Source organism: Sander lucioperca, chromosome 1 (assembly GCF_008315115.2).
Source record: "Sander lucioperca isolate FBNREF2018 chromosome 1, SLUC_FBN_1.2, whole genome shotgun sequence".
In the NCBI taxonomy this organism is placed as follows: domain Eukaryota; kingdom Metazoa; phylum Chordata; class Actinopteri; order Perciformes; family Percidae; genus Sander; species Sander lucioperca.
Window position 1 is genome coordinate 47,626,745 of NC_050173.1, and position 7,500 is coordinate 47,634,244.

The 7,500-nt window shown below is 41.6% G+C and overlaps 2 long non-coding RNA genes across 2 annotated transcripts in view; one reads left to right on the top strand and one right to left on the bottom strand.

Annotated features, from left to right (window-relative positions):
• LOC118495801 overlaps positions 1 to 7,500 on the bottom strand; it is a 542,497-nt gene that overhangs the window by 140,100 nt on the left and 394,897 nt on the right. The gene's annotated exons all lie outside the window — the stretch shown is intronic.
• Positions 532 to 1,064, top strand: LOC118495800. The gene is made up of 2 exons (XR_004898241.1): positions 532 to 699; positions 834 to 1,064. It is a non-coding gene; the product is annotated as an uncharacterized LOC118495800 (long non-coding RNA).

A 7,500-nucleotide genomic window follows, 5' to 3' on the forward strand; every position in this document is an offset into this window, starting at 1 on the left:
TAGATGTACAACATCTTGACATGTAAGAGCATTATGTAAAATAATCTAACACTGTGTGCCACTGAAGACCATGCCTCCCTAAACAGAATCACATTTTGATTACCCATCACCTGTGGTCACCATTGTAGGTCCCTGAAATACCATTTTGATAGTGACAGAAATTCCTCCACTATAGAAGGCAAACAATTGGCATGAGGTTTTATTAACCTTACCATGACCACAGAATCTATAGTTTAGCTACCTCTTATTTTACCACTACTCATCTGTCTACCATTGTGCACAGCAATACTTTAAATGTAATTTTCTTATTAAAAAATGTGCTGGGGTCTCTCTCTCTCTCTCTCTCTCTCTCTCTCTCTCTCTCTCTCTCTCTCTCTCACTCACTCACTCACTCACTCACTCACTCACTCACTCACTCACTCCATGTGCAGACACGGTCTTTGTCACAAGGTATAACATAAACATAATCCTAAGATTTGAATATTTGGATTTGTGCATTTTTTGAGCTATAAGCTACTCATCCGATAAACTATGATAATACTTAAGTCAAACCATTTTCTTTCTTTACAGGCTCCAGAGACTACATTTCCCTGATGGTTCTGCCAAGCCTGATGCCACCTGCAGTCTTCAGGATGGGCCTGAAAGACCGTGAGGACTACAGTGTCTGACGCCATGAAGGCCTTCATCGATCTTAAGCCTGTGAGTATTCCTAGACTCACACAGCCCCTTAGATCTAGTGATGCAGGTCTTGTAATTGTAAAATCTGTTAGAAAACATTAGCTGTCAGTCTTTGTCATTCAAGTACTTGATTTGTGGAATATTATTATTTGTAGGTCGGAACAAACATGGTGGAGTACCTTCAGGCAGCAGACCAGACCAGGCCGTAGCCCTACACCCTGGTGTTGGGAGGAGAGGAGTGCTGCTCACAGCCATTCACCGGTCTCAGTGGGCCGGCCCTGGAGCAGGACAGCGGTGTCCAAGCTGTACATGTTTGTTTCAAAAGTTTTTATGTGTTCGATATCAATTTCCCAAAGCAGTGTTTCTCTGCTTGGCATTTCCTCCAGGAGGCTGTCTATGGGATGGGGGGGGGTAATGTGGCCCCATGCGTTTGAGTTTTGGAAATTCTCATGTGATAAGGGAATTCTGTCTCTCTGCCTCTCTCTCTGTCTCTCTCGCTGTCTTTCTGTCTCTGTCTGTCTGTCTATCTCTCTCTCTCTAATATTTAGGAGGAATATAAGGAGGAAATTAATTATTGTTAATAATTGTTGCTTGGTATTATTATTCCAGTTATTTGATACACATTTTGAAATGAGGTAGGGGTAATGTGGCCCCATGCATTTCTTTTTTGGAAACACTCATGTGATAAGGGAATTGGGCATGTTATTGTTATTCCAGTTTTTCAGTTTTTCTCTTTAAATGAGTAAATTAAATATTGTTCAATAAAATCAGTGACATTAATGAAGTGTATGCATTGTGTATTATTATTATTATTAAAAATATAGTAATTTTATAGATTAAAGAATAACTAAATGAATGGGTCAAATATCAACCCAACAAGGGGGTCAGTTGAACTCATTATTGGGCTGGTGGGTCTGACCCAGTACTGAGCTGCATTAACCCAACGTTGGTGTCACAATGACCCAGGTTTGGGTTTGTTGGAGCAACCCTTCTACTGGGTTAAAATTTCAACCCAACTCAAAAAGTCAAATCAACCCAGGATGTGTTATGTCCTATATTGCACCAGGAACTGGGTTGGGAATAACCCAATTTGGGTTATTTTCAACCCAGTATTTTTTAGTGTGTAGGGTCTTTTTGTGAATGTACCCAAGTCAAACTTTTGTTTAAAAGCATATTTAGCACAAAAACGCCACTTTTAAGATGTACCGTATTTTAGTTTTTCGGTCAAATGGCCTTTTGAATGGGAGTGCTAGGGGCACTTTGATGCTAGCCTCAAAATATCTATTTTTAAACCACTAAGAAGGCTCGACACAACATGAGAGTTTGCTCCCAGTATCACCAGGAGATCTACACCTTAACTCCCAACCCAGTCTCACGGCAGTTTGTGTAAATGTCACGTTATTTTTAATCTATTGATACGTGTTCACAGGGATGTTTTTCTCGTTTTTTACGTGGTGGCCAGCATGAAATACCCTACGTGGAAAGGGCGCCTCACACGCCGGGAGACGGCCGCTGGGGACGCGCGACAATAACGGGACGGTTGGGATTAGGAAGACTACGGGAAACATAACGCCACACGCGGGACGCGATCCCCGCTCGCCCGGGTGAAAGTCCTGTGTTGTTGGACCCATCCTCCCCCCCCGACCAACCTCCCTACGCAGATTTTCAGCTCTTTATACTACTCCCTACCATTTTTGTGCTGTGACCACAAAATATCACAAAAACATCTCGCCAGTCAAAAATAATCGATCTCTGAATGCAACGTAACATGGAGGAGAGTAAAGATGGAGAGCTCCTACAGCTTATTTCCATATAAATGCACGGATAATTCATTGTTTTGTCGTTAGTGAAACACAATATTGACCTTGTTGTTGAAAGAGGAGCCTCATATAAGAAACAATACTAAAATAGATAGATAGATTTTTTTTCATTGATCCCAAAAAATGGGAAATAACGGTGTTGCAGCAGCAAAACATCAGACACACAGCACACAGAGTAAACATTAAATCAATAGATGCGCATTCGGAGAGCGATACTTTTCGACGTGAAGTTATTTCTGGGAAGGTGCACGTCAGACGGCGTGGGTATGAGCACCTACGTGCATTAAAGTGCCCATATTATGAAAAAATCACTTTTTCTGGGATTTGGGGAGTTATTTTGTGTCTCTGGTGCTTCCACACACATACAAACTTTCAAAAAAATCCATCCATGCTGTTTAGAGTGAGATACGGTTTCTGAATGTGTCCTGCCTTCAGTCTCTGGGTGAGCTGTTCAAAATCGGCACGGCTTGTGACGTCACAAGCCGAAACGAGCAGGCTAACCGCAACCATTAGCTCGTAGCGTTAGCATGCTAACGCTATGGCTAACGCTAGCATGCTAACGCTAGCATGCTACCTCGTTCTCAATAGCAAAGCACTGCTACAACACACACAAGTTCACCATAATCTACAAAAGAACTACTTACATGTGCGCCCTCATTTAGAAGTCTCCCAGCTAATCCTGCCTTGTAACTGACCCAAGTTGTAGAAACAGCCTTTCTTTTACTGTCTATGGAGCTAGCTAGCTGACATGATCTACATCTGAGCTACTGGGCATGTGCAGTGCAATCAAAGATAGTACAGAAGAAGAAGAAGAAGAAAAGAGGTCTCACTCTGTAGCTAAAACAGAGACCAGCTGAAAAGAGGATCTGCAGCAGTGAGAGAGAGCGGTGCAGTACAACAAAAATATGGTGTTTTTTGAAAATTAAACCATGTAAACCTATTCTGGTACAACCTTAAAATACAATTATGAACCTGAAAATGAGCATAATATGGCTGCTTTAAACCAAAGAATTTCTAATTTCAATTTCAATTTATTTATAAGGGACAATGTGCAATTAAAACATAAATATGACCATATAATGCACTGCACCAGAGTTAGCCTTTGGCTAATTTACATCTGCACTAATAAGGGAAGAAGTTCCACGTCTCTCGTTACTTTCGGCTTCTGAACTGGTTGCAGTTCCACCAGAGTTCCATATAGGGGGCGCTCACAGGCCAGTGCAGAATGAATGGGACTCTATGGAGCTATACCCCTCAAAATCCACTTTTCTCAGGATATAATTTTTTGTCTAGTAATTTCATTGTTGCATTCGAAAGGGGAGGCTAAGAAAATACACACTGCTGGGTGTTAGATTTTTTTAAAGTGGCTTTTTTGTTCTAAAAAGCCATTTTAAAATGTCAATGACGTCATACACATATACGGCTACACTGTAAAACATTACAGACCCATTTAGTTATGTCCACTTATTTCTTATTTTTAACTGAACAAATTTATACAAGTTGTAGTTTTTGAAAGATAAATTTGCATTTATTCATTGGGTCGACTATTTTAATTTTTTGTCAGATATGTATGTGTTGATTGAACTTCGGTATGTAAGTTATCAGTTGAAAAAAAAAGCAGGTGTGTGTGCGTTGCAACAATAAAGAGTTGCCTTTCGAGTTTAAAATAGTCTTCTTTCACGGCAAAGTTAAAGCATGGACACAATAAATTAATTATACACCGTCAGATAAGTGATGTAGCCTATTCCAATTTCAACTAAAATATAATACGTGTTGTGGCAGACAAGAAAGCACTAGTGCCACCGGCGGAGGGAGTACCTTAGCCTGGTGAGAGCGTCCTGATCTGGCGAGCTCCAGTTTTCCTCTCCCAGATCAGTCTGGCATCTTGAGACAGAGAAAATTTGGAGCCGTTCGCCAAACGACCGACCAATCAGCGTTGGTTTTGAGGCGGGTTTAGGTGTGACGCAACGAGAAGCGACTGTTCAGTCTAAACAACGTGGCGGCTTCCACGGATGAGATGAGCGTAGCTATTGCGCAAGTTTTATCCAAATTAGAAAGTATTCCTTCATTGAAAGAAGAGCACAAAATGGCACTGGAGGCTTTTCTCAGAGGAAAAGATGTTGTTGCTCTTCTCCCGACTGGTTTCGGCAAGAGTTTGATATATCGTTGATCTGATTGGTTGATTTGGCCCGTCTATCACCAACATAGGTGGTGATAGACAGATGGTTTATCCAATCAGCTAACCAGGATTTTCACCCCTTCCCAAAAGTTCTCCAACGGAAAGTTCCCAGATGGATTATACCGAGTAAATCCATCTGGTGGAGTCAGGTTAGGAGTACCTGTCAACGGCTTGTGAATTTGGCATTTCACTCTTCTCAAATTGAAATGGAAAGTACTTTTCAAAATTCAAACATTTAGCTCCGCCCACATTTAGCCCAACCCCGATCTGCGTACTGCAGTCAGGTGCAGTTGGTTCATTGGCTGGTCAATTCCCATGATGCAAGGCGGTAAATAGAGTTGTGTTAAAATTTGCTGAAAAGTTTGCAGTTTGTTTGAAATACAAATGTAACTTTATGAATTCTGTTTATTAAACGTGGCTGCTTAGACTGTAGTGTTTTGTTGCCTGGTAATTGTCATTGTTGTGCTGGTTTACATTTGTAACCATGAGTTAAGTGACTGTTACGTTTGATAAGTATTAGTAAGTAAGAGTAAGAGTATTGCAGCGTTAGACTTTGAGCAGTAATCAAGGGAGTAAACGTCTCCTCACAACCCAAACCTCCTATGGCGCCATTTTGATGCTACCAAGCCATCACCTCCCGTTAGCATCCCATTGACTGCCATTCATTTTGACGTCACTTTGACAGAGAATAACTTTACATCTGAAGAGTTTAAAGACTCTATTTGTCCATTGTTTATTTCTAAAGAAACACGACAATGTATAAAAGGCTCCATTACCTTGTACCTCACGTTATGGCTCCGTAGCAGACGTTTTTATAAAAATAGGCTAACGATTGGGTCATAACCACGAGACTTACTGTCACATAGTAGAGGAATTACCGTATAGTACAGGAGAAGCTCTCAGGCAGTTTGGACTTCCATTAGCTGTTTAAGTTTAATTACTAATGTTAACTATCATTTTAGTGATCAATAATTAGCCTGTGTCTATGTTATCTCCTTACATATACCTACGCTCTCCGTCTCTGCTAGATTGGGAATGATTGAGATTTCTCTTGGCACAGCTACCAGAAGACTTCCAACTTTCAGACAGGTTGCTCACGTCACATCTACGTCTTCAAGCTCAGTTGGAGGCTGCTCAGTAACGCTCAGCCATCACCGGGAAAGATCTTCTAACATCCTTCACTGGTCTCCGTCCAGAGACACGGGATCTGTTGGTCCACTCTTATATATGTCTATGGCAGTAATAGGCTTCCTTCAGCCATTAATTTGCTGCGTGTCACTTCACTAGCGGCCCTTTTATGTCAAGTGACGCAAGATCAGCAGCTTTAGAGGGGGCCCTATTTCGCACGGGGCCCTGGGGCGGTCGCATCCACGCTATCTCTGCTTTCTCCGCTATCTCCGCTACGAATGTGGTTATGTTGTTTTAACTTGAAACTGAGTTGTAATAAAGAACGTAGAGTTTAAATAATGTATGTAATGTAAAAATAATAAATTTGTATCAGATTGTATCCCCCTAACCCCTAATCCTGGGAGGATAGGGCATACATTGAAGAGAAATGTAGGAACACAAGACCTAATTTTAAGAAAATCTTAGAAATGTGTGAATGGCTCGGGTGCTGCATGTAAACCTTATCATGGCGGGGAAAACCCTGCAATGTAACAAGAACCTTGGGCCAAAGAGGCCCTTTCAGTTCACGGTTTCTACACATTGAGCCTCTCTTTGCAGGTCTCCACGGCAGTCTGTTGACTTCCTGGCCTGTTGTCTGTTTCCTGCACCTGCAGAGCTGCACTGTCTCCTCGTTTCCTCCCGAGGACCCTCGATGCATCACCTCAACTCCCCGCGGTGGTTAACCCCCTCTGCTGCCGCCGAGTGTGGGATTTCCAGCTGCACTGTCTCTCCTTTTATTCTCATTAAGCGTGTGGGAGAGGATGATTTCTTTTCTTTTCTTCTCTGCAGCGAAGCCAAAGTGGAATTACACCCCGGCGCTACTTTTTCTTCTGGGTGCTTTTATGGCTCTCAGCTTCTCCTGCAGCAGCCGGGCGGCAGATTATTAATCAGATTCATAAATAATAGAAGATGGCAGCCAGGGCCCTGGGCGCCGAGGCCACAGCTTTCTTCCACAGCGAGGAGAAATGATGGGAGGATAAGTTCGAGAGAACAATATTAACACAAAGCCAGCTGGATTTATCCAAAGTCTGCTTACAGTCCACCTGAGGAGGACGTCTTTATAAAAGCCGAGCTGGTTAATATTCTGCCTACAGCTCAGGACTGCTGGGGAAATTAGCATGAGGCTAATCTCTCTAATTCTCTGTGTGTTTAAGCTAACGGTGCTGCTAACCTGCTACCTGAGATAATGTTTCTGTCACCTCTACGTTTACAGAAGGTCTCCACAGACTGACTGCACGGATTTGATTAATGCAAATATTCATATTAACTTTGTCAGAATGATTCTGCTTTCCGAGCCAATTAGGAGCATTTTCTCATTTGTTCTTTTGTCATTTTGCTGCCAGAAGTTTCCTTTCATACCTTCATCTGACAAGTTGATATAATTACCAGGGCTGTCAAACGATTACATTTCGCATGTTTTATCACATGATTAAAATTCTATTATTTTGCATTTCAGAACAGTTTTTAAGTCCATATTAACAATGGAAAGCCATTCTTACCAGTGGATCTTTATTGGGAATCAAATGAATGCAAAGAAAGTGACTTTATGAACTTGATTTTAAGATTTGTATTTGTTTATTATATATTTAATCTAGTCACACATTTGAATTTAACAACAACAACAACTTTGAATGCACCACAAGGCTGTAAATTACC